At 38.8% G+C, this 27,281-nt stretch overlaps 1 protein-coding gene across 1 annotated transcript in view; it reads left to right on the forward strand.

The window, feature by feature from the left end:
- Positions 1–1,504: 1,504 nt before the first annotated feature.
- LCOR (ligand dependent nuclear receptor corepressor) overlaps positions 1,505–27,281 on the forward strand; it is a 140,219-nt gene continuing 114,442 nt past the window's right edge. Inside the window, exons 1-2 of the mRNA XM_035026164.1 lie at positions 1,505–1,605; positions 2,617–2,690. The gene's annotated coding sequence lies outside the window, so the exon portion shown is untranslated. The remainder of the gene's footprint in view (positions 1,606–2,616; positions 2,691–27,281) is intronic.

Consider the following 27,281-nt stretch of genomic DNA (forward strand, 5'->3'; position numbering starts at 1 on the left):
TTCAATACTTCCAGACTTAACAGTTTGTTCATTCGACAGTTCTCTTTAGCACGCGAAATATCGTGGACTTCTGAGAATTGTGGAATAATCATTGGTGTTAGATTTGGGGAGCAGAAGTGCCTTTCTACTCATACGTTTCAAACCAGTTCTACCCAAGAGGCCCACCCAGTCCATCTCTTGATGGATAGACAGGGCATTCCACAAGTGCCTGGTTGAGAGACAATGACCACTACTTTGAAAAGACAGAAATCAATACACCAATGGGATTCTTGCCTGCAAGTATTTAATGACGTTGTTTTACCCACTACAGTAATTAAAATTAAGTCTTCACATTTAAATTTGAATATTTAAAAGCAGTGCAGGAATGCACCGTCCTTAAACTTAAACCCCAAAGGTGAGGAAGAGGCCAGAACCCTAGGGTACTAAAGAAGGATCTATTTTCCATTTTTTTCTTTTGTATTCTGCCGCCTCCCCCCCCCCCCCCCCCCCGCCCCCCGCTTTCTCCTTTCGTTCCATTTTCTCTTTCTCTCCCAAATAGCAGTCAGGTAATTAAGCTCAGAATAATGTTTAAATGGAACAGGTAGTGCCCTACGCAGGGTGATTTAATTACCCCAGGTTTTCACCTGAAAATCCCTTTCGTCATTGAAAATATTTCTCGAGTCTTTCCTGAAATATGGAATTATGCCATTTTCCAACACTCTGCTTTAAGTATTGTTAATTTAGCCTTCTTTTGAAATACCACTCTCACTTTAGCACCATTTTCTTAAACCTTTTTCTACACACAGAGGAAGGGTTCCGTATATGCCACCTTGAGAATTTCGCCTATGATCAGCCTTGTTAGTAGTAGAAACCTAGTTTTTCTACTTAAAACGCTTGATTCCATTTTTACCGGGTTTACGAACGTTGGCCAAGTCAGTCTTCCAATGACTTAATAAACTATATCCTCAGTTTTTAAAACTTTGGGGCTCAGTGCCTCCACGGGCATCCGGGCATTTATTAACTGTTTCTTAAACAGGCTCCCGAAAGGAGCAGTTCCGGCTGAGAAGTTCCGAGAAGCAGTTACCACGGAACTCGCAACAGTTGGTGTGGGGTGATAGGCAAGTTAGAAGTGACAAATGGGGCTAGTTTAAGAAACAAAAAGCCCCGGGAAGGGAGAGGAAGGGGCAGCGGTGGCCTTGGGGCACAGTGCGAAGTTGACGCAGGATCGGGGGTCGGGGCGAACTCCTGCCCCGCGAAGGCGCCTTCCCGGCAGCCAGAGCTGGCGGCGGCCGCGGCCAAGAAACACGGAGACCGCACTCGGGCGGCCTCGCCTCGCAGAACGCGCGGCCGGCGCACGCCCAGGCAGCCCCCAGGACCACGCCGGGGCCACCGCGAGGTGAGGCCAGCCCTGCCCCCGCACCGCCCCCGGCGGGAGGCGCGACGCCCAGGCCGCGGGTGCGTGCGCGGCCCCGGGCGACGCGGCTGGGCGTGCGCGGGGCCGCGGCGGAGGCAGGGCCGGGCGGGCGGCAGAAGATGGCGAGGGTGTGTAGGCGGCAGCAATGCTCCGTTGAGAGACGCGGCTTTCGGCAAGAACTGGACTCGTGGCGCCACAAGCTCATTCACTGTGTAGGTGAGACCCTCCCCCGGCCGCTTCCGGCCCTTGGGCCGCCCCGCCACCGGCTGCCCCGGACAAGGGAGGGAGCCGGGGCAGAGGCAATTGCTGCTCCGGCCCGCCCGCCCTCTTTGGCTCGGGCGTCCCCCTCCCCCCACCCCCCGGAGTGCGGGCGCGCGCGACCTCCGGGCGGGCTCTCCCCGGCTCGGGCCTGAGCACGCGCGTCGGCCCCTCCCCTCCGCGCGCCTTCCCCGGGGCGGGCTCTCGGGCGGGAGCGCGTGCCCCTTCCCTGCCCCGCTTACCCCCCCTCCCGGCCCGGTCGCCCGGCCGCCCGGCGCCGCCGCCGGCTTATTGTGGAGACTCGCCCCGCGGCGCTGCCACTTGACCGGGGGCGTCGCCTCCGGTTCCGCGGAGCCGGGCACGGGGGTGGGAGGCGTGCTCAGCCCCTTCCTCCGCTCTGCCCGGCGCCTTCCCCCATCCTGCGCTTCCCCTCCCCCACGCGCGGCGGCGCGCGCCCCAGTCCCCGCGTGCACGCGCGGCGGCGGGCGGGCGGGCGCCCGGCTCTCGGGCGTGTGCGAGGCGTGAGGTGGAGATGGGGGCGGAGGGAGCCGGAGCTGTCACAGGCCCCGGGTCCGCCTGACCGAGCCAAGTAGGGTGTCATGGCCGCGGGGGGCAGCGGCTGCACTTCCTCTGCGGGCGGCGGCGGCGGCCGGGGAGTTAATCCTCGACGCTCGGGTCGGTGTGTGTGTATTTGTGTTCGGTGTGTGCGCGGCGGGGAGGAAAGGGGGTGGAACTGGGTCCGACCGAGAAGCCGGAGCGGGGGTCGCTCTTGTCCCCTCCCCGGGTATTTGCCGGAGCCGTGGCCTCGCCGAGAGCCTCGCCCCCCCAACCCCCAGCCTCTCGGGCCTCGGGTGGTTTTTTCCCCCACGGGCAGGAGGGAGTGTGCACGGGGGCGCCCCAGGAGGGGCCGGGCGGCCGAGCTGCGCCTCTCACACTGTGTGTTTTGTCTGTTTTTCTCTCCCAAGGTCCCGTTTCCCTCTGTGCGGCGGCCGGCGGGACTATAAGGGCTTAACTCATATATTTAACCCCCCTCCAAAAAGTAAGTGGCCCGTGTGGTGTCTCCGCTCCGCCCGCCGCCCCCTAGCCCCAGTCCATCCTTGTGTCTGACTCTCCTGTCCTCCAGCATTGTTATTTCCCCATCTTTGCTTCGGTGCTGCTGCTGTGTGGGGAAATGCTTTCTCGTGCTCCTCCGTCCCCCAGACCCAGTCTTCGGGGAGGCGCAGAATTCCAGCCCTTTCTCCCCCTCTCCCCCCGTGGGGAATATTCTTGGGAACCAGGTCTTCCCCAGCAGAATCTAGGAGATTGTATCCGTACGCTTGGGCCCCTCATCCCCTCCTTCCCGACAGGGTTTCGTTGGAAGGAATTATGCAAATCCTGCTTTCTGGTGTCCATTCAGCGGCAATTTCATGCGGTGAGAAGTTCTCTTTGTTGTGCGAGGGGGAGAACAGACACTGATTTAATAGACATATCTGTTGGGGGGAAGGGTGGAGGGGGTGTGGAGAGGCTCAGTTTGGAAGAATTACAGCACTTGGTTAGCTCAGTGTCTTTGTGTTTGAGCTTTCTGGCTTGACAGGAGGGTATGCCCTTTACAATGTCCCACAAGAGATGTTTTCTGTAATAGATTAAAAAGCAAAACAGAAACTTTAAATAAGTGAAACATAAGGTAACCTTTACGTAGAGAATATAAGCCTTTGCATTTCTGCAGTGTTTCATTATGAAGATATATGTGAATTTTGTTAAGGATTTAGACTGTAACATCAAAATTAATTAAAACAGGCAACAATGCTTTAAGGTGTCTGATATCACTTTGGTTGTCCACAGGTTAAAGAACATTTTAAAAACATACCTGTGTAAGTAATAAAGGCACGAATCAATTTTTTGGTGTAAGTTGACTTGTGGATAAATTTTAAAATTTCCCTCCTGCCAATCCAAGCCCAGCTCTGCCCTCCAGAAAGCCTTTTGGCTATCAGTTATCATTTACTCTGTCTCTGTATTTTTTCAGATCTATCCTACATTTGCTAAAATGTTATATCAGATTAAGCTCTTTTTGAATTATTTGTAACCATCATATGAAAGAGTTTATGAAGGCATGCAGGTTTTGAGAAGTGTGAAATTAGTAAGTTTTCAGAATTATGAATATAAAAATCCTGAAATTATTTTGAAGAATTTTTAGTTCTTGTATTTGTTTCACTTTTTTCGAGATTGGTTTTTTTTGGTAGGGCTTTTTAGTTTTTAAAAGGTTTTGAAATTGACTATAACCCAGTAGCTTTCATAAGTTACTGTTACTTTAGATGGTTTTAATGAGTTGTTTATCTTATTCTAATTCTGTTTGCTTTGAATCCTTGCCTTCTGCCTCAGGCCCCCTTTTTATCAGTCATTGCTAGTATTAGTGGTTACTTATTGCTGCTTGACAAGGTTGTGGGTTTTTTTTTTATTTTTTCCTTTTCCCTTAATGACTAACAAAATTCTGTAAATAACTGAATTGAGTATCAAATTTTGATTCGTTTTTTTGAGGGGGGATTTTAATCTGGTCATCAGTTTCCTTAAAGCATACTTTTAACTCCAAATTTCCACTTTGAAGGTAGTAAAGTTCAGGAGATATTTAAAGTCCAGAGTGCAGAGCAGTAATTCATAGTTGATAGTCTCACAGCTAAAATCAATTGGGTTTCGTATTTTCTCTTTTGTTATATGTAATTTCTTTTAAGAGGAGAGTTCTAAGTAAATTAATAGTAGTGTTAACTTTCTATACTTAAAAAGGCTAGCAGTGATTGATTCTCATATAATGCAAAAGGCAACTATGTTGTCACTAGCAAACGTAATAATTCCTCGTTTATTTTAATGAGATTGGTTCTGAACAGTTAACCTTCTATTTCATTCTGTTGACTGATTATTTTAGTACTTTAGGGTCATTTGGTTTCTAAATGATACTTAATTTATAGCAGTCTTGGATTAAAAATGAATTCTCATTTATTTCCAAAATCTAATTCTCCTGTTTGGGGGGACTGTGTGGTGGGGTACATCAGGATTGTGGAGGTGTTTGTGTTTCCATTATTACGTTTAGTTGAATTGGAGTCAGTAGCAGTTTCAGACAGTGATTATGATCAAGATGGATATTTGGTACCTAGGTGATTATTGAGGTGGCCTCTGGGACTATGGCAGTCCATATTCCAGGAAGGTCGAAGTTCTCTCTGCTGCTTGGTGTGACGTAACCTATTGCTGGGCTGCTCCTCATCCTTGCTGTATTCTCAAAAAGCTCTTCCCAATGTAAGGAAAGGTGTGTGGATTTCAGTTTACTCAACTTGGTTGAAAAAGGAGAGCATAGTAAGTCTTTTTGACTTAGAGTTATTTCAAATTGCCCTGATTCCCTCAGATGTGCTTGTAGATGGAGCAATTCTAGGAAGCATCTGAATGACCTTTTTTTTTTTTTTAAGATTTTATTTATTTATTTGAGAGAGAGCACATGAGAGGGGTTAGAGTCAGAGGGAGAAGCAGACTCCCTGCCGAGCAGGGAGCCCGATGCGGGACTCGATCCAGGTACTCCAGGATCGTGACCTGAGCTGAAGGCAGTCGCTTGGCTGAGCCACCCAGGTGCCCACCTTTTTTTTTTTTTTTTTTTTTAAATTTTAGCCTTATGGGCTATACTGGATGGCCTGTAATTTCTTTCAGTGAGAATTAGATGTTCAGTGTCTGGAGACGTGCCACTTCTGAGCACCCACCTAATTATTTAGCTGCTTGTATTAGTGTTGTTTTTAGAAATGAAAGGCAGTTAGGTAAGTACTTCATTTAAATTTGAACCTGGCACTGTGGGCAGACGAAAGGGGAGGCTACCCTAACCTTAAGGAAATTTTAGTACTTAGAGAAGATATAGTGTATTCAAAAATAGAAGATATAGTGTATTCAATAATAGTACAAGGCAAAAGGTGCCATACCATGGTGCACGCGAGTGCTAGGGGTATTTAGAAGTGAAAGAAATTTCTTGAAATGATGTAGGAAGGCTTCATGAAGAAGGTGGCAGATTTTTGCTTCATTTTGATGAATACGGAAGAGGCATTTCTGTCGTGAGAAACAAGCAAAAGTGGCAAAGGACAAGAATGGGTTGAAACTGTTTAAGTCTGTTTAAACTGCAAACCATGATTCATGTAGGGGATGTATAGATGATAGGTTTGCAAAGATAGGTTGTAGGATTTTCTAATGCAGGTTAAAAAGTGGGGTCTCTTTGTTAGCCACCTTGGGGTTTACAGTGCAGTTCTCTCCTTAGCTTAGGGGAGGAATGTTTCCTTTATTTGACAATTTCATTGCGGAACTCAACAATGACACATAATTGTTTTTTAAATCATCTTGACAGGAATGATGCTGTTACCCAAAACAGTGTCTCTTTTAAGTAAACTCATTGGAGGCTATACTATATTCCATTGCAGAAAACCTATTTTTGGAATGGCCTAAAATCAGTGGCATATGTATTCTTTGAACACCCTTAGTATTGACAAATTTTCATCCTTAGAGGTCACATTTGGTATTTGGAAACAGTTGAAAAGTATCTTTGTGGCAAATAAAAGTATGTGTTAAATAATGAGATTGGTTTTCATTATTTATTATTTTCATTATTTCCTGGTTTGCAAACTGGCTGTGAAGCTCAGCAGAGGGGTTTGATTTGTTTTGATATGCCTCAGAACTTCTCTCTTCTTACTTCCTTTATGTCTACCCATCTGCTGTATGGAATCTGGATATTCGGTAGATGTGAATAAACAAAGCTGTTGTTTTTGTAGTTTCAGGTTAAAAACTTATCGTCACTACCCTCCAGATTATCTACTCTATTTGCGAATATTTAAAAAATTCTTTTACTACTCCTTACAGTTGCACATTGTTTTGGGGATAATTCCAGTGTGAACTATTAGCTCATTTTATTGTCTCTTGTATGCAGGAAGTATCCCAAGTACAGTGGTCCTTACCCTGAATTTTTTCTTTTTTCAATTGAAATACAATTTACATACCATAAAATTCACCCTTTTAAAATACACAATTCAGTAATTTTAGTTTATTTGCTACATTGTTCAAACATCACTGTGTAATTCCAGAACACTTTCATTACCCGAAAAAGAAACCCCAAACCCATTAGCAGTCATTTCCCATTCCATCTGCGACGCAGCCATTGGCATCCCCAGTCTTTCTGTTTCTGTGGATTTGTCAATCTTGGGTATTTCATATAAATGTAATCATACAATATATGGTCTTTTGTGTCTGTCTTCTTAGCATGTTTTCAAGATTCATACATGTTGTAGCATTTAGTGTTTTCTGTGGCTAAATAATATTGCATTGTATAGGCATACTATGTTTTGTTTATCCATCAGTTGTTGGGCATTTGGACTGTTTCCCCTTTTTGCCTGTTGTGAATTATGTTGCTATGAACATTTGTTTCCACTTTTCTTGGGTATGTAGGTAAGAGTGAGATTGCTGGGTCACATGATAACTTTTTTAACTTTTTGAAGAACTGCCAAACTGTTTTCCAAAGCAGATGCAGTATTTTATATTCCCACCAGCAGTGTATGAAGATTCCATTTTCTCTACCCCCCTGCTAATAACAGAAACATAACTAGTATGTTTCTCTTACTAGTTGTCTGTTTTTGATTATAGTTATTTTAGTGGGTAGGTCTGAAGTGGTATCTCATTGTGGGTTTTTATTTGCATTTCCCTAATGACCCCGGTGATGTTGAGCATTCTTTCACATGCTTATTGGCCATTTGTGTATCTTCTTTGGAGAAATGTGTATTCAGATCCCTAACTCATTTTAAAATTGAGTTATTTGTCTTTTTATTGTTGAGATGTAAGAGTATATTCTGGTTACTAGACCCACATTAGTGTATGATTTGCAAATTTTTTTTATCATACTCTCAATTTAAAAATAATTACAGATCAGAAGGAAACTTAAATACTTTGTAAAGGGAATAATATATATAGTAGTGGATTGATAGGAGAGAACTAGAATAACTGGAAAGGCTTGCTTTAATATCTTTTATATGAATTATTAAAATTGTGGTTTTTAAAAATACTGTATTTATTTTAGAGCACAGGCAGTGGGGGAGCAGAGGGAGAGGGAGAGAATCTCAAGCAGACTCTGTGATGCGCACAGAGCCCCCTGAGGGGTTTGATCTCACGACCCTGAGATCATGACCTGAGCCTAAAACCAAGAGTTGGAAACTTAACTGACTGAGCCACCCAGGTGCCCTGTGTTTGTTTTTTTTTTTTTAAGTAATCTCTCCACCTGTCATAGGGCTTGAACTCATGACCCCAGGACCAAGAGTTGCATGCTCTACTGACTGAGTCAGCCAGGGACCCCAAAATTGTTGGGTTATTTGATGGAGTTGTGTCACAACACAGATATACTTTGCTATCCAAATCTTCGAAATTCCTGCCTTTCTATACCATATATCAAATTCAGATAATGTGGTAAACCACATTATTTAAATCTGTTCTATGCTTGAGTTTTGAATAGTAAATAACAAAAGTTTGGGTACAGAGGGAGATCTTTATTTAGATATTTTGTCTGAATCTTTTCTAAGTTTGAGTGGTGAGAGAAATCTATACAATAGGCAGTAATTTTGAAATTTAAGATTGTATTTTTTGGTTGCATTTTATGAAACTCAGATATTTGATAGTTTATATTTACTTATTACAAGTTATTATATGATCTTATTTATGGTTTTAAACTATACTGTTTTAAAAGACTTCTGAATTTTGTGAGTAGTGAGTTTCTCCAATTTTTGAATTGGTTAGATTTGGTGTCACAAAGTGTCAGGTGTAATGATGTCTTAAGGATGAAATTGAGAATCTTAGGAGGTAGGTGGGAGAATTAGTCTAAGAATCCTTTACTTAATGGATTGTGAGGGGTATGTTAGGAAGGCTGTATAGTTGACACCTTATAATGATTTATTGTCTTGTTTTTTTTCCTTTTGTTCCACATGTTTATTTTTTGTTAGAAATATGGATTCTTTTGATTTATCACATAATCAGTTTTCTGAATGTTATGTAGTCCAAGGAAGTTACATGTGTAAAGCCAGTTTTTGTTGAGTGACCGAATGATAATGAAGTTCTTATCATCCAGTTTTGGGTAATGTGTATTTTTGAATTGTAAGAGCAGGGTAAGTCAAAGGGAATGGCTACAAGAAAAAAGAATGTATGTAACAGTAATTTATAGACTTATATTTGAAGTTTTGATATTTGGAAACAAGAAATTAATATGTTTGAGATGTTTTCTACTAAGGAGAAAAAAATTTACTCAATTGTATTTTTCAGTTGTATTCAAAACTATTAACAATTGTACTTTACCATTTGAAGTAAGGAAGTATTTCTTATAACTTCTAAATCATTAGAAGTTAGTCCATCACAGTTTTTTTTACAAAGTTTGAACTGGATCATGTAGAAACAAAGTTGTCTCACAAGATTTTTAGTAAGTGTAATAAGGTAGGGGAATAAACAAATTCTCCAAAACTTGACATATAGAAAGCTCTAGATAAATCTACATTAATGGTGTCACCATCTTACACCTACATAGCACATTTTATACTTAAAAAAAAAAAACAAAACCCTTTTACATACACTATTTTATTACCTTTATTTAGGAATGTAGGAAGAAAAGATGGGTATTAAAAAATAATTGGTTAGTTGGGAAACATTGAGTAATAACTCTTAACTGAAGCAATCAGGGGATTTCCCTTACCATAAATGCTTCCTCTTATCCACAGAAATAATTGTGTGATGTTTTAATGTTTGAAATATTTACCTAACTTACAGTAAAAGGTAAAAGTAAAACACAGAATTGAACTCTTCCAGAAGCAGATTTTTTATTTAACTTGCTGCAATCGCTGTATGAAATTACGTAGACGTTTTCCACTTCTGTGAAGTATGCTAACACATCAAGACTTACGTTTAGGTTAGAAGATGTTAACACCAATATTATTTCCCATGAGAGCTGCTATTATTGGAAAACTGTTGTATGATGAGCATTTTTATTCTCATTAGTAATACTAGATAGTCTGTGACCATTATTTGATTCACTGTTTGCTTGCTTTTCATAAAATCTGAGTCATTTTATCATCATCATTAATAAATGATTATTGTGTATGTTTCTCTTACTAGTTGGCTTTTTAGAGGTTTGTTTCCAGAGAGTAAAGGCCTGTTCTCCCTCTCCTAAACTTATAATGTGAAGGGAAGAAAAACTAATTTTAAGAGGATCTGTAGGATGTATTTTGCTTGGTGAAAGAAAATCCCACATGTGAAAATGTGAAATATATATATATTTTATACAACAGAATTCACATCTATTTAACATAAGCATGTATGTTTAGAATTATTGGTTTAGGGGTGCCTGGCTGGCTGAGTTGGAGGAGCATGTGACTCTTGATCTTGGACTCATGAATTTGAGCCCCACGTTGGGTGTAGAGATTATTTAAATAAATAAACAAACAAATAAATATTGGTTTATACAAATTTCAAAAATGTGTACAATGTATGTAGAAGAGAGAATTGTTGACTTTGTTAAACTGAGACATGTTTATGTTCAGTTTGATGTGCGCTTGTTTTTCACGTTTTTTTATTATCTCCGCTGTATGGGAATTTGTAGGCTTCCTCCTGAACACTTTCCTTCCTCACAATCAATGTAGGCATATTTTCTAGGTCCTTTGTAGGCATTTGTCTCTATACTTCTATTGTTCTTTTTCTGTCTTTCAGATTCATGATTTATCAAAGGTAGAAAGGATGCTAGAACTTGTTTACTTCTTCAACCATATTAATTAAAGAGAAAGGAATTTTTTAAAAAATCTTTCATTTTGGAAAATTTCAAACATAGACGAAAACAAAGAATAAAACCATGAAAACCCTAGCTATCTCAGCTAATGGCCAGTATTTTATTCCCACTGGATTATTTTGATGCAAATCCCAGGCATCATATCTACTATTGAATCTTTCTTGGCAGCCTTTTGTATAGTATGGTCTCCCTCTTTCCACCTCCCATCCCCATCGTAAATTTAAAGAAATAAAATATCTAAATATGGAGAAGACAAGTTTTTGTTGTTTTACTAATTCTTTAAAAAGCTAACAGATATTGAGCTTTTCCTGTGTGCCAGACAAGATCCCTTTGATGTTACTGTTAAACAGGTGGAGAAACAGATTTGGAAAGATTAAGGATTTCATTCATGATCACTGAGTAAAGAGTGGTAGACCCAGGACTGGAATTCAAAAGCCTGTGCTCTTTAAACATTCAAGCACATATGCCCTCCTTTTAGACTTTTCTATTTGGTTCTACCAAGTTGCCCCTTTTTTCTTTGTTTACAACTTCTAATTGCTTATTTGATTTATATTACATTAAAGAATTCTGGTTTTTCTGCCCATAATCTTACTGGTAACATAATTACTCTTTCAGTTCTCTGTCCTGGAATGCCTTGCCCCTTTCTCTAGCATTATCATCCTGTTTGGCTTTCCTCATTCTTCTTGGTTTTTTAGTTTTGTTGGTGGTATTCAGAGCTAAGTAGGTTTCTGAGCTGAATGGTTCCACTGGCTTAGTTTTTCTTCGTATGTTGCTAGACTGGCCTTTCTTCACCATTGGCTGAGATTTGAGCATAGGCTGACAAAGAGGAAAGGCAGCAAAGGCTATCCAAGTGATACTGATGCTGAGCCTTAAGCTCTATGAGCCTTCCATGTGGACTGGCCTAGTTCAAGGCACTTTGAAGTTTGTAATAAAAGCCTTCTCGTAACAGTGTGTAGCTGCCTGGCCTTTTCTTCTATTCATAACCTTCCCAGAGAACTCAAGGGTTGGGGGCGAGGGTGGAGGGGCAAACAGGGTAAAGCAGATTGGGGTCAGGATTTAGGATTCCTTGACTTTAGCCAAATGCCTTCTCAGTTTTTTTTTTTTTTTTCTTTTCTCTCTAAAGACTCTATTCATTTATTTGACAGAGAGAGACACAAGCAGGGAGAGTGGGAGAGGGAGAAGCAGGCCTCCCGCGGACCAGGGAGCCCGATGCGGGGCTCGATCCCAGGACCCTGAGATCATGACCTGAGCCAAAGGCAGATGCCCAACGACTGAGCCACCCAGGCGCCCGCCTTCTCAGTTTTAACCTTCTGTGACTTAGATTTGGTGCAGTTGGTAATATTTTTAAATGTGTGCTAAAAAGGGAAGTTGTTGAATTGTGTGTAATTACTGAGAAAGGGAAGGGGTGATTTGGCAAATTTTAAAAATAATACAGTTTTGGGGGCACCTGGCTGGCTCAGTTGGAAGTGCATGCGACTCTTGATCTTAGGGTTGTAAGTTTGAGCCCCACGTTGGGTATAGAGATTACTTAAAAATAAAATCTTTAAAGAAAATATGCTGTTTGGTCATTCAAACATCACTGATCTTAGATAAAATGCTTCAGTAATAGATATAAGAAGATGTTGTGACAAAAGTAATGGGGACAAATTCCCATCAAAATAAAATGGGAAGTTCCTTGCCTTTGCTAATAAGTACAAAAAATGAGAGGAACATAAATGTTTGTGACTCTGTCCCCGTGTTGAAATGAGGCTTTTTTTATTGAATGATTAATGATATAAATACTAATCTCATCACAAGTGTTAGGTTATGTGAGTTTTCATTCAGCTAGTAAGGAAGTGGAAAAAGTTTAATTTGTATAAATGAGAATTGATTAGCTTGTCCTGATCACAGTACAGTGATATTTTAATTATGTGTAGGCATTAAGCAGTCCATAAATCATTGGGAATTGCTGTTTAAAAAAACCTTTAAGCTGGTTATTTTTCTGTGAGCGTTTAATACAACTGATACATCTGTTAAAATGATTTGTTTAATATATCACCTATGTTCAATGGCCAGTGTACTAAAATTTTACTTACTATTTACCTATTGGTTAAGTTACCTATGGCAATAATATTTTTATGATACTGTGTTAGCTACTTTATCTAGATTGGTTTCTGTTCTAGAAAGAGAATAAGTCAGGATAAAGATAAATAATATGGGTTAATTTCCAACAATTTTTTTAAGAGGTACTAGAATTTTTGCTTTATTGACATTTTTAAAAGAACAAGTATGATTGAAGTGATAAAGCTATTTTCCATGTGAGACTTGTACAACTAATTTTTGTGTGTTTATTACTATATATAGCTCCTTGTGTTTATTAAAATAAATTTGGCATGTTAAAATAAATAGACATATGCAGAGAGTCAGAAATCCACATGTATATCTGCTGAAAACAGTTTCAAGACCCACTGCTATGGCTACCAACATATAATCTTATCTAAAAGATAACATTCCTTTTGGCCCCTTTCGCCTTAGGCAAAGAACTTCTGTTTAATCTTAAATAACATATACTGTATCAAAGATTAGTACATTTTATTGGTGCAAGGCAAGAGTACATTCATAAATGGGCAAAAGACAGAGAAGAGAAACTAGAATTTTCCGTATTAGGTGAGAAGACTAGGTAGGAGTTGTCAGGAGCTATAAAACTGTGGGACTTAATTTTTCTAGGAAACAGTAGGCCACATAGTTTACAGTCCAACCTCGAATGAGTTGTGTTGGTCAAGACTGTTAAACTACCAAGAAGATTAAATTATCCACATATTTCCATCTTTTAAAAGCAAGAATGGGGCACCTGGGTGGCTCAGTTGGTTAAGCGTCTGCCTTCGGCTCAGGTCATGATCCCAGGATCCTGGGATTGAGTCCAACATCAGGCTCCCTGCTCAGCGGGGAGTCTGCTTCTCCCTCTGCCCCACCCCCCCACTCGTGTTCTCTCTCTCTTGCTCTCTCAGATAAGTAAATCCTTTTTTAAAAAAGGCAAGAAAATGTATATTAACGGAGAAGAGTTATTCTAACATAGCCACACTGATTAAAAAAAAAATAAACTGATGTGGCAAAGACAGAACCAGAGATGTTGATGACCCAGACATTTTTTACCCTTCTCTTTTCTCCTTTTCTAAGGATTTAAATTTTACTTTGGAAAAAGTGGAAAGTTTGCTCTTTTTAAATGATTAAAAAATGTTTATTATCTCCCAGACATTAAAAAAATTATTTCTTAAAACTATAAAGATGGTAAGGTAAGAATACCTTTAGTAATTATTGTACCTAAGTCACCCAATCCATATTTTGTCAGATACTGTTTAACAAGTAATCCAGATGAGATCAACTGGTTTGAGGAATATGAATATCCACTGGCAGGTAAAAAAGGTAAAGAATAAGCGCTGTATTAAGAAACCGAAAGGAAGGATCCTTTGTCAAATCATGTTGCTATCAGCATCTGGTTTTTGTGACTCAAGAACAGAAGTATAAGCAATAATAGTAATGATAACTGTTGCTATTATATTTGACTGGAGTATGAAATAAGTAGCACACTTTAAAACGATGCTTAAAGGATGCTTGCTCTCAGATGGCATATATACAGGATCTTCAGATGTTTGGTCCAATAATGCAGCCTAGGATTCTGCCAAGAATGTTCTTTTAGGAATGAGTAAATTGCTTTTTCATGGTACAGTTTTCATTCATCTTTCTTCTCTATTCTATACAGCTCCATTTTTTCTTTGTGTTTCTTTTTCTTTCTTTTTGTGTGTGTAAAATAAATTGATATATGTTTGTAAATGCATCAAATTAAGTATACTGAATTAACTTTTTTTTTTTACTGGTTATCAGGGAGATTTAGGTTCCTTTATTTTCTTTTTTTAAATTTTATTTTATTATGTTATGTTAATCACCATATATTACATCATTAGTTTTTGATGTAGTGTTCCATGATTCATTGTTTGCGTATAACACCCAGTGCTCCATTCAATACATGCCCTCTTTAATACCCATCACCAGGCTAACCCATTCCCCCCACCCTCGAATTAACTTATAAAATAAATGTATGCATATGCAGGTCCTCCTCTCTTATCTGAAAGTAGAGCATTTCTGTGAAACCTTCTGTAAGCTGAAATGGCGTAGAGCAAAGAAGCAATTAGCAACTATTTATATGGAAAAATTTTGCGCATTCCCAGACCCAAGAAATAAGCTCTCCTGGGTTTTTCTGATACCCGGGGATGCATCTTGTTAATTGATGCAAGAAAAAAAATTGAGGTAAAGTACAGATGCTCACAGACACAGTTCAAAGTTAGGGTGGCTTGATGCTGAGTGTAGTTCAAGGGAAGGAGCCTGATGGTGCCACTCTAGCTGCTCAGGGTGCACACTGCCTCTGTAACAGCTTGCTGTGAAACAAATGCTGACCACTGTTTCAGTTTTTGCCCTTTTTTTTTTTTTTTTAAAGATTTTATTTATTTATTCACAAGAGACAGAGACAGAGAGAGAGAGAAGCAGAGGGAGAAACAGGCTCCCAAGGAGCAGGGAGCCCGATGCGGGACTCGATCCCAGGACCCTGGGATCACGACCTGAGCCGAAGGCAGACGCTTAACCATCTGAGCCACCCAGGTGCCCCAGTTTTTGCCATTTTTTATAAAAGTGAGATGGTGTAATGCAAACTTTTGAAAAGTGGGGGATACCTGGATTTTAGTCTAGGGGGAAACCAATATCTTCAGAAGCCCGTGGAGATAGGAAAGACTTTAGAAGTGGAAATAATGGTGATCATACTTAAGAGAATGACATTAATTAGACAGTTCAGTAGTGAAACATACATATTCAGTGAAGTCTTTTTAGTGAATGTTTTTTGCTCTATTTGCATCACTGTTTATATTAAATCTGTAAAACAATTTTGATACAATGCAAATAGTTTTGTCTCTTCTGGCTTTTGTCCATTTATGAATTTTAAAAAAGTTAAAAGTTGCAACCTTTCTTGAAGTTAACCATTGAGTCTTCCTTTTCTTTTTAAAGCACCAAGTTACGTGAAGAACATTTGTACTTCCAGAGAAAATACATAATGTACAAAAATAATTTTAGATGAATTTGTATGCTTTTCAATTATTAACCATGGGTTGCTAACCCTTTAAAGATTGTATCTTGATAGGATGGAAGAGGTTGTTAAATGTATTTTGCATTCACAAGTTTTAATTCCTTTCATCATTTCTCCAGTTGTTCATCACATTCTAAGGCCCATTCTGGAAGCACTTGCATATAACAACAACAAAATGTGACTTTGGATCAAGCAGACCTGGGTACAAATTTTATCTTCACACTTTACCACCTATGGGAATGTAGAGAGAACTAATTTTAGTTCATTGTTATATTAAATAGTATTAATAGTAAATACCGTGTAGGAGGGTTGTGAGAATTGACTAAGAAACAAAGACCTTTATCTTTGCTTAATAAATAATAGATCGCTTGAAAGAAATCCGTTGAAGCTGATTGACGGAATTTGCTTTTTAGATATAATCTTAAAATTATAACATAGTTTTGTCTAAATATTTTTGTAATAACGATGATTCTTCTCTCTGGAATTTAAATTGCATTGTGTTTGGTCTTTTCAAAACTTTTATATATTTACAGCTTATCTGTGTAATGGTTTGGGTGATGGCAATTTACACATCATTATCACATTTATTGCTACAATCTATAGGATAGGGTGGCAAAAATACTTGTTTGTATGCTTTTTGCCAACAGAACTACCACATACTTTTTCTTAGAAAAAATAGTCCCATCTTAGGCAGTGGTGTAGAGTGGGAAAAATCCTGGGGGAGGAGCACTAGGTTCTAGTATAGCTATGATTATAGCTGTGTGGTTTTGAGTAAACATACTTCATCTCTGCGTCTTGGTTTTCTTATCTGTAAAATAAGGTCTTGGAGAGCCTTCTAAATACAATATTTTGAGAAAAATTATTGTGTTGATTTGCATTGTTGAATAGACCCATGCATTTCAGGAGAGAAAAGTTGACATGATATTAGGAAATATTGTATATATTGGGGCATGAGAACTAAACTAGTGTACTCAAAGATGGTTGCCTTATAAAATGTTCATGAGAATAAAGGCTATTTATTCATCTTTAAGGACAAAGCAGGACACATAAAGAATGGGCAGTAGCTCCCCAAGCTCATGTAAAAATATGTAATTTTTCTCACTAAGAATATGTAGCTATATACTCAACGAGGTGGGAGAAAGTTTGCCTCATTTAGCTAATGATAACTGAATCTGTATATTTCATATAATGTAAATGTGGTTTCTCTTTTTTTCCTAATACTGTTTTCCATGGTGGCTGCACCAGTTTACATTCCCACCAGCAGTGCACAGGAGTTCCCTTTTCTCCACATCCTTGCAAACTCTTATTTCTAGTTGATAATAGCCATTCCCACAGGTGTGAGGTGATAGCTCATTGTGGTTTTCATTTGCATTTCCCTGATGATTAATGATGTAGAACATCTTTTCATGTATCTGTTAGCCATCTATATATCTTTTTTTTCTTTTTTAAAGATTTTATTTATTTATTCATGAGAGACAGAGAGAGACAGAGGCAGAGGGAGAAGCAGGCTCCCCGTGGAGCAGGGAGCCCGATGCGGGACTCGATCCCAGGACCCTGGGATCATGACCTGAGCCGAAGGCAGATGCTTAACCGACTGAGCCACCCCCATCTATGTATCTTCTTTGGAAAAATGTCTGTCTAGATCTTCTGCCTATTTTCTAATTGGATTATTTGGGGGGATTTTTTGCTTTTGATTTGTGAATTCTTTATATATTTTTGATATTAGCCCATTTTCAGACACATCATTTGCAAATATTTTCTCCCATTCAGGTGCCTTTTCACTTTGTTGATGGTTTCCTTTGCTGTGCAGAGGATTTTTAGTTTGATGTAGTCCAACTTGTTTATTTTTGCTTTTGTTGTTTTTGCTGTTGGTGTCAGATTAAAAAAAAAAAATCATTACCAAGACCGATGCCAAAGAGCTTATTGCCTTTGTTTACTTCTAGGAGTTTTGTGGTTCAGATCTTATGTTCAGATCTTTAATCCATTTTGAGTTAATTTTTGTGTATGGTGTAGGATAGTGTCAAATTTCATTTTTTTGCATGTGGCTGTCCAGTTTTTCTAATACTATTTATTGAAGAGACTGTCCTCTCCCCATTGTATATTCTAAACTCCTTTGTCATAAATTGACCATATATGCGTGGGTTTATTTCTGGGCTCTGTTCTGTTCCTTTGATCTGTGTGTCTGTTTTTATGCCAATACAATACTGTCTTAATCACTAATAGTTTGTAGTATAGTTCGAAATCAAGGAGCATGATGTCTCCAGGTGTATTCTTCTTTCTCAAGATTGGTTTGGCTCCTCAGGGTCTTTTATAGCTCCATACAAATTTTAGGATTATTCTGTTTTTGTGAAATATGCCATTGGAATTTTGGTAAGGATTGCATTGGATCTGTATATTGACTTGGGTAGTGTGGACATTTTAACAATAGTAACTTTTCCAGTCAGGAGCATGGACTATCTTTCTATTTATTTGTGTCTTGCTTCAGTTTCTTTCATCAGTGTCTTGTTTTCAGTGTACAGATATTTCATCCTCTTGGTTATGTTTATATCTAAGCATTTTATTCTTTTTGGTGCAGTTGGAAGTGGGATTTTTTCATTTTTTTTTGGTAGTTTATTTTTTGTGTATATAAATGCAACAGATTTTTGTGTATTTGTATCTTGCAACCTTACAGAATTCATTTATTCTAATACTGTTTTGATGGAATCTTCAGAATTCTCTTTATGTAATACTGTGTTATCTGCAAATAGTGATAGTTTTATTTCTTCCTTTCCAATTTGCCCTTTCTTTTTCTTGCTTAATTGTTCTGACTAGGATTTCTAATACTATGTTGAATAAAAGTGGTAACAGTGGGTGGTCATCTTTGTCTTGTTCCTGATCTTAGAGAAAAAGCTTTCAGCTTTTCACCATTGAGTATGAAATTAGTAGGTGGCTTGTCATATATGGCTTTTATTATGGTGAGGCATGTTATTGAGAGTTCTTATCATAAATGGATGTTGACTTTTGTCGAGTGCCTTCCCTGCATCTGTAGAGATGATATGATTTTTATCCTTCATTTTGTTACTGTAGTGTGTCACATTGACTGATTTTATAGCTGTTGAGCCATCCTTGCAAACCTGAAGTAAGTCACACTTGATCATGGTGAATAATACTTGCAACGTATTATTGCTTTGGGTTTCTTAATATTTTGTTGAGGATTTTTGTATGTCTTGTGTGTCAGGGTGTTAGCTTGTAGTTTTCTTTTCTTGTGGTATCTTGCTTGGTTTTGATTATTAGGGTAGTGCTGGTCTCCTAAAATGAGTTTAGAAGAGTTTCCTCCTTTTCTGTCTTTTGGGAGGAGTTTGAGAAGGATTGGTGTTAATTCTTTTTTGCGTGTTTGGTGGTAGAATTCACCAGTGAAACTCTGTGGTCTTGGACTTTGTTCATTGGGAGGTTATTGATTACTGATTCAGTCTCCTTACTAGTAATCAGTCTGTTCATATTTTTTATTTCATCATGATTCAGTTTTGGTAGGTATATGTTTGTAGAAATTTATCAATTTCTTCTAGGTCGTCCAGTTGGCATATAATTGTTCATAGCGGTCTCTTATGATCCTTTGTGTTTCTGTGGTATCAGTTATAACATCTCTTTCTTTTCTCTCTTTCTGATTTTGAGTCCTCTCTTTCTTGGTGAGTGTAGCTACAGGTTTGTCAATTTTGTTTATCTTTTCAAGGTACCAGCTTTTCATTTCATTGATTTCTTTTTTTCCTCTGGTGTCTTTTTAGTCTCGATTTCATTAATTTCTGCTCTAATCTTTATTAATTCCTTCCTTCTACTAACTCTGGGCTTTGTTCTTTATCTTCTTTATGAGCCGTACAGTAGGTTGTTTGATACTTTTGTTTCTTGAGGTAGGCATTTGTCACTATGAACTTCTCTCTTAGAATTTCTTTTACTGCATTCCATAAATTTTGGTTTCTTACATTTTCATTTTCTCTTTGTCAAGGTATTTTTTATCTTTTTTTTTTTTTTTTAAGATTTTATTTATTTGAGAGAGAATGAGAGACAGAGAGCATGAGAAGGAGGAAGGTCAGAGGGAGAAGCAGACTCCTTGCCGAGCAGGGAGCCCGATGCGGGACTCGATCCCAGGACTCCAGGATCATGACCTGAGCCAAAGGCAGTCGCTTAACCAACTGAGCCACCCAGGCGCCCTTTTTATTTTTTTTTTTAAAGATTGTATTTATGTCAAGCTATTTTTTAAATTTCTCTCTTTTTTTTTTTTCTTTTTACAGATTTTATTTATTTATTTGAGAGGGAGAGAGAATGACAGAGTGCCCACGTGAGCACACAAGCAGGGAGAGGGGCAGAGGGAAAGGAGAAGCAGACTCCCTACTGATCAGGGAGACAAACGTGGGGCTCGATTCCAGGACTCTGGAATCATGACCTGAGCCGAAAGCAGATGCTTAACCAACTGAGCCATCCAGGCGCCCCAATTTCTCTTTTGATTTCTTTTGACCCATTTGTTGTTCAGTAGCATGTGGTTTTATTTCCACGTATTTGTGAGTTTTCCAGCTTTGTGTAGTTTCTGGTATCATACCATGTGGTTGGAAATGACGCTTGATACGATTTCAGTCCTCTTAAATTTATTAATAATTGTTTTGTGGTTTATCTTGGGAAATGATCTGTCACGTACTCTATCTTGGATCTATATGCACTTGAAAATAATGTATGTTTTGTTGTTCTTGGATGGCATGTTCTCTAAATATCTGTTAAGCCTATCTGGTCTGATGTTTGCTTTAAGACCAGTGTTTCTTACTGATTTTGTGTGTATGATCTATCCATTGATGTAAGTAGGTTATTAAAGTCCCCTGTCATTATTGTATTGCTGTTTATTTTTGATTTAGGTGTGTTAGTATTTGCTTTATATATTTAGGTGCTCCTATGTTGAGTGCATAAATTTTTTAAAAATATTTTATTTATTTATTTGACAGAGAGAAGCACAGTGAGAGAGGGAACACAAGCAGGGGGAGTGGGAGAGGGAGAAGCAGGCTTCCCGCCAAGCAGGGAGCCTGATGTGGGGCTCGATCCCAGGACCCTGGGATCATGTGAGCCACCCAGGTGCCCTAAGATTTTTATTTATTTTAGAGAGAGGGTATGGGCACGAGTTGGGGGAGGGGTAGAGGGAGAGGGATAGAATCTCAAGCACATTCTGTGCTGAGTGGGGAGCTGAATCTCAGGACCCTGAGATCATGACCTTAGCTGAAAGCAGAGTGGGACACTAAACTGAGCCACCCAGATGCCCTGAGTGCATAAATATTCAAAATGTTTTATCTTCCTGTTGGATTGACCCTTTTATCATTCTGTAACATTCTGCTTTGTTTCTTACCACAGCCTTTGTTTTTAAGTGTTTTGTCTGATGTAAGTATAGCTACTCCACTTTCTTTTGGTTTCCATTTGCAAAGAATATCTTGTTCCATCTTTCAATGTGTGTCTGAAGTGAGTCTTTTGTACAAAGTATAGAGATGGGTCTTTTTTTTTTCTTCCATTCAGCCACTCTTTGTCTTTTGATTGGAGAATTTAGCCCATTTACATTTAAAGCAACTACCAGTAGGTATGTGCTTGTTGCCATTTTGTTAATCATTTTCTGGCTATTTTTGTAGTTCCTCTCTGTTCCTTTTTTCTTCTCTTGCTCTCTTATGAGTTCATGTCTGTCTTTAGTGATATGTTTATATTCTTTTCTCTTTATATTTTGTGTATTTACTATAAATTTTTGCTTTGTGGTTACCATGAAGCTTATATATAAACCTATTTTAAATTGATAGCATAAGTTTGATCTCATTTTAAAGCTCAACGTTATTATTCCTCTCCAACATTTTTTTAAAGATTTTATTTATTTAACTATTCATTGTTTGAGAGAGAGCATACATAAGCAGGGGGAAAAGCAGAGGGAGAGGGACAAGCGGACTTCTTGCTGAGTGCAGAGCCTGACACAGGGCTTGATCTCACAACCCTGAGATCATGACCTGAGCCAAAATCAAGAGTCGGGACGCTCAACCAACTGAACCACCCAGGTTCCCCCAGCATTTTGTTTTTGATGTCACATTTTACATCTTCTTTTTTCTTGTTTATCCTTTAATTATTGTAATCTTAGTTATTTTTACGGGTTCTGCTTTTTAATCTTTATATTAGCCTTAAAAGTGATTAATCCATTACCTTTATTATATATTTACCTTTCCAGTGAGATTTATCTTTTCATATGTGTTCTTGTTATTCATTAGCACCTGTTCTTTTCAGTTTTAAGAAATCCCTTTAGCAATTCTTGTAAGACCAGTTGAGTGGTGAATTCCTTTAGCTTTGGCTTGTCTCAAAAACTCTTAATCTCTCCTTCACTTCTGAATGATAACTTTGCTGGGTAGAGTATTCTTGGTTTGAAATTTTTTTCGTTCAGTACTTTGAGTATATCATGCTACTTTCTTCAGGTCTCCAAAGTTTCTGCTGAGAAATCTGCTGGGTGTTTCCTTGTACATAACAAGTTGTTTTTCTCTTGCTGCTTTTAATAGTTTCTTTTTTTGTCTTTAACTTTTGACATTTCAATTATAATACATCTTGGTGTGGGTCTCTTTTGGTTTCTCTTACTTGGAACTCCCTGGGTTTCCTGGATGTGGATGTCTGTTTCCTTCCCCAGGTTAGGGAAGTTTACGCCCATGATTTCATCAACTAAAATTTCTGCTCCTTTGTTTCTTATGGGAGCTCTATTATGTGAATGTTAGTTTGATTTTTGTTCATAAGTCACTTGTGCTGTTTACTTTTTAATTTTTTTTTCTTTTTGCTGCTCTGGTTGGTGAGTACCACTGCCTTGTCTTCAGATTGACTTTTCCATTCCTTTGCTTCATTTAGTTTGTTGTTGAGTATTTCTATTTTTTTAGTTGAATTATTTGTATTCTTGAGCTCCATAATTTTTATTTGGTACTTCTATTTTCTTCTCTTTGTTGATGTTCTCACTGTGTTCATTCTTCTCCCCAGTTCAGTTGAGCGTCTTTATGACCATTACTTTGAAATCTCTACCGTGTAAATGTTACTTATCTCTTGTTTTATTAAGGTTTTTTTCTGAGGTTTTACCTGTTGTTTTGTTTGGAACATATTCCTCTGTGTTTTCATTTTGCTTGACTCTCTGTGTTTTTGTTTTGTTTAAGGTTTTATTTACTTAGAGAAAGTGAGTGAGAGAGTATAAGCGGGGGAGGAGGGCACAGGGAGAAGCAGACTCCCCGCTGAGCAGGGAGCCCAATGCGGGGCTTGATCCCAGGATCCTGGGATCATGACCTGAGCCAAAGGCAGATGCTTAACTGACTGAGCCACCCAGGCACCCCTCTGGGTGGTTTTTATACATTACATGAAAGAACCATGTCTTCTAGTCTTGAAGAAGCCTCATGTAGCAGATGAACCCTGTTGTTCAAGCCTGCCTCAGCTCTTGGTTGTCTCCCAAACCTTTGTGCTTATCCAAGCAGCCTATCATATTTTTCTTCCATTTCCAACAGTTTGAAAGTATGCTTGGATAGTAAATTGAAAATTTGGTGTCCTACTCCAGATCTGCTGATTCCAAATCTTAGGGAAGGCATGGGAATCTGTATTTCTGACATATCCCAAGTGACTCATGGACACACTGAAGTTTGGAAACCACAGACATATAAGATAAGGGTACTTTAACCAGTATGTAAGATGCTCCAAGATACCTGATCCAGCCTACCACTTTAGTCTCAACTCTCTATATCCTGCCCATTCTCCACCCTAATCTCTCAAGTCCTCTTACCACAAAATACAAGTCACTCTTTTTTTAATGTGCAATTATTATTATACTACTTTATCTCCTTCCCTTTCTTTCTCCAATTGTACTGTACCTCTTCTAGTTCGAGAGACCCTTGAATTCAGTGACCATGTCATGTGTTTCTTTATATTTTGAGTACTTGGCAGAGTGACTGGTACACAGTGGATGCCCAGTAAAGATTTGTGGAAAGGTAGAAAACAGAAATAAGGAAGCACTTTTTCAAGCTACTGCTTGTGTAATGTCTGCTGATATCTCATTGGCTAAAGCAAGTTACACAATTGAGCCCAGAGTCATGGTGGGAGGGTATTATAAAGTTACCTGACAAAGGGACTGTATATAGAGAGAGGGATGAAGAATTGGGGCCAAAGTAGAAAGCATCAGTTTTCACTTTTTCATGTGAATATTTGTGGTAATAGGTATTTGTCAACCACAGAGTATGTGCCTAACAGCTGTTTTTCTCATTTAATGTATACAGTCAACTTGCAAAGAGTGTGGTGTTTTTTTGGTTGTTGTTTTTTTTTGGTGCCTTGTCTTCAGATTGACTTCCGCATTCCTCTGCTTCATTTAGTTTGTTGTTGAGTCTTTCTAGTCTTTCTATGAAGAAACAATTAGAATAATTAATGATGGGCACCTGGGTGGCGCAGTTGGTTAATGTCTGCCTTTGACTCAGGTCATGATCCCAGGGGCCTGGGATCAAGTCCCACATCAGGCTCCCTGCTCCTCGGGGAGCCTGCTTCTCTGTCTCCCTCTGCCATTCCCGCCCCCCCGCTTGTGCTCTCTGGCTCTCTCTATCCCTCTGTCAAATAAATAAAATCTTAAAAAAATGATTAATGATTAAATAATTCACAAATGTGATGGAACTGGTGGTTTGGATTTGGGATAGTCTGACTTCAGAGTCTGTACGCTTTCACGTGGTTATAAACATGTAAGTTATATTTTTAACTTCCCCCCATAAGTTTTTTCTTGCTTATTTTTGGGAAGTAGATATTTTGGACACAATATATGGTACCCTTAATGGCTTTAACGCAGTGATTTTTAAAGGCGATTGGGTGGAAGAAGTTGCCCCTTTGAGAACCACTGCATTATATAAGATATAAAGAACTAGTTTTCTATGTTTGTGAATTGTGTGGAGACGCTAGTGAAACCCAGCCTTTAATAGGTGAAACATATTTTTAAATTTTGTCTTATTTCAAAATGTAATTTTTTCCCCTTTTGCTCAGAATGTGTGTTTTTGAAATTTCTGAAGTACCAGCAAAAAGATAGGAAAGGGCTGGGAATTTCCAAGAGATAAATGGGTAAAAGTTGGAGGTGGGCTGTAGGTGAAGAAAGAGCGTTTAGATTATGTAAGAGTATAAGATGTTGATGGTTTTTCCAGTAATCTGGGGACATATATTAATGTAATATGTGTGTGACACAGTTTGCTTGAGATAGAAACAAATGAAACATGGGCAATGATCATGTTAAAGTGCAAGACTGTCGTGAATGTTCTCAAAGTGGTGATGTGGAGAGAAAGAGATACTTCAGTATGACTTTGTCATCATTTGTTGATCTAGGACTGACATTGCTTTATAGGGATGGTGGTGATGTGGAATGGCATTAAGGAGGAAAAGATTTTATTAATGCTTTTTTTTTTAGATACTGGTACTTTGGTTTTTATAATTCTGAGAGTTCTTTATATTGTTCGTGTTTTGCTATAAGGAGCTCACAGATCCATACTTTAACAAGCATGAATGAATTTGTTTGTAACTTACAGATTCTAAAATCCTTCTTGGAAGATGCCCTGGTGGTTAGGGAATGGAAGTGGATACAAACTATTTTTTTTCTACTGGCTTTTCCTATCTCTTTGCCAAGTTTGAGAAAATAATCTGAAAAAAAAAATGAAGCCCTGTTTTCAGTCATATGGTACTTTGCAGTGTTCTGCTGTATGTATCAGGACTCTTTCTATTGCAAGCTCAGAAAACTGGGAAGTTCACAGGATAAAGCTATATAGGTAGGATTTTATGTAAGTGGAATAAGAAGTTTGATGTCATCAGGAATGTATCCTTATCTCCCTTTCTAAGCATGCTTTTTCACATTTTGTTTGTTTGAGAGTGAGCTCAAGTGAAAGCACAAGAGCAAGGGGAGGGAGAAGCAGGCTCCTCACTGAGCAGGGAGCCTGATGTGGGGCTCCATCCCAGGATGCTGGGATCACGACCTGAGCCAAAGGTAGCTGCTTAGCCCCCTGAGCCACCCAGCCACCCTCTAAGCATTCTTTTTCAATTTTGGTTTCCTTCTTCAGGTATGATGATAAAGATGATCAGTAGCAGCTCTAGACTTATATAATTCTTAGAGTCCACATGTGTTTATCTGTATAGCACCAGTCAAATTGGTGGATGGAATGCCAGGCTTGGGTCGTGTGGCCTATACCTGAACCAGTCACCCTAAGGCTAGAGGAGTGTGATCCTCTGATCTGACCAAGGACATGTGCCTGGTTTTGGGAGAGGCTTAAGATTAGCCCTCTCTTAAGGCTTGAGGGAGGAGCAGATTGATTCTTTAAAAAAAAAAAAAAAATCAGATGCTATTCCCCAAGAAAGGGAAATGGGTTCAGGTTAGGCAAAATATATAAATATTCCATATATGAATCTAGATCTACTTTTGAAGAAATTGACTGATTTGGACTATGTTGAGTTGAATTGTGTTCTGCAAAAAGATATATTGAAGTCTTAATTCCCGGTATCTTTGAATGTGACTTTACTTGGAAATAGGGTCTTTACAGTTGGGTCAAGTTAAGATGAGGTCATACTAGATTAGAGTGGGACCTAATCCAGTAACTGGTATTTTTAGTAGAAAGGGGGAAATTTGGATACAGGTAGAGATTGGAGTTATGTGGCCATAAGCCAAGGAATGCCAAGGATTGCTGACAACCACCAGAAGCTACAATGAGGCAAAGAAGGATTCTTCCTTAGCATTTGGGGTGAGAATAGCCCTGCCAGCATCTTGATTTCTGCCTTCTTGTCAGTCTCCAGAACTGCAAGACAATATATTTCTGATGTTTTAAGCCACCTTGTTTGTGGTAATATGTGGTAAAATTCAGCAACTCTAGAAAACTAATGTAAAACATATTTAGTACTTACAAAATTTTTTTTTATTCAGCCCATTTTTTTTTTAAGTTTTGTTTATTTAATAATCTCTATACCCAACATGGGGCTTGATCTCATGACCCCAGGATTGAGTTGCATGCTGTTCTGATTGAGCCAGCCAGATGCCCTGCAGCCCATCTTCTTAAAATAAAATGCTGACCATAAGTTTTCCCCATGAATACCTTTTACATTTTAAGTGGCTTTTTTGGGGATTTCGGATGCCTTTGAAATTTATGGGTTTGACATTTGAAAATATATTTCGTTAGAATTTCATTGTATCCATAATGTGAGGTGGTACTTTGTAATTGATTGTGTTTATTGACCTCTACATTTTCAGAGTCTGTAGTTGTAGTTTAGCTGAAGCCACTGTCCTTATGGATGTACAGCTAAACATTATTTCTCAGTGTGTTTGACTCCCAAATAGCACAGCGCCATGTGAGAATCAGGAGTAGACATAATTAAAGTGAAACACCCAGAGTAAATATGTTCTAGTAGCTTGAACATGAAAAAAAGAATATGTCTTAGGGCAACTGGTTATCAGGGTGGGAACAGTTAGTATTTTAGTGATACTAAAAAAAACTTGAGTAGCTTGAACAGTATTTCTGGGCTCTTTTTCATTTTCTGCAAACTGCGAGAGTCAGATAATACCTCCAGAGTTTGGTTAAACTTCGAAAAAAAAAAAAAAAGATCTTTTGAACATCCATGTAGAAGTTTCTAATTTGTACTAAGTGGATATTTTCTGTAGGTACTGTAATTCTTACTCAGAACCTTTGTATAAAAATTCATTTTTTTTAAAGATATTTATT

The sequence above is a fragment of the Mirounga leonina genome, unplaced genomic scaffold, assembly GCF_011800145.1.
Source record: "Mirounga leonina isolate KUSES-001 unplaced genomic scaffold, KU_Mleo_1.0 Mir_114, whole genome shotgun sequence".
Lineage (NCBI taxonomy): Eukaryota > Metazoa > Chordata > Mammalia > Carnivora > Phocidae > Mirounga > Mirounga leonina.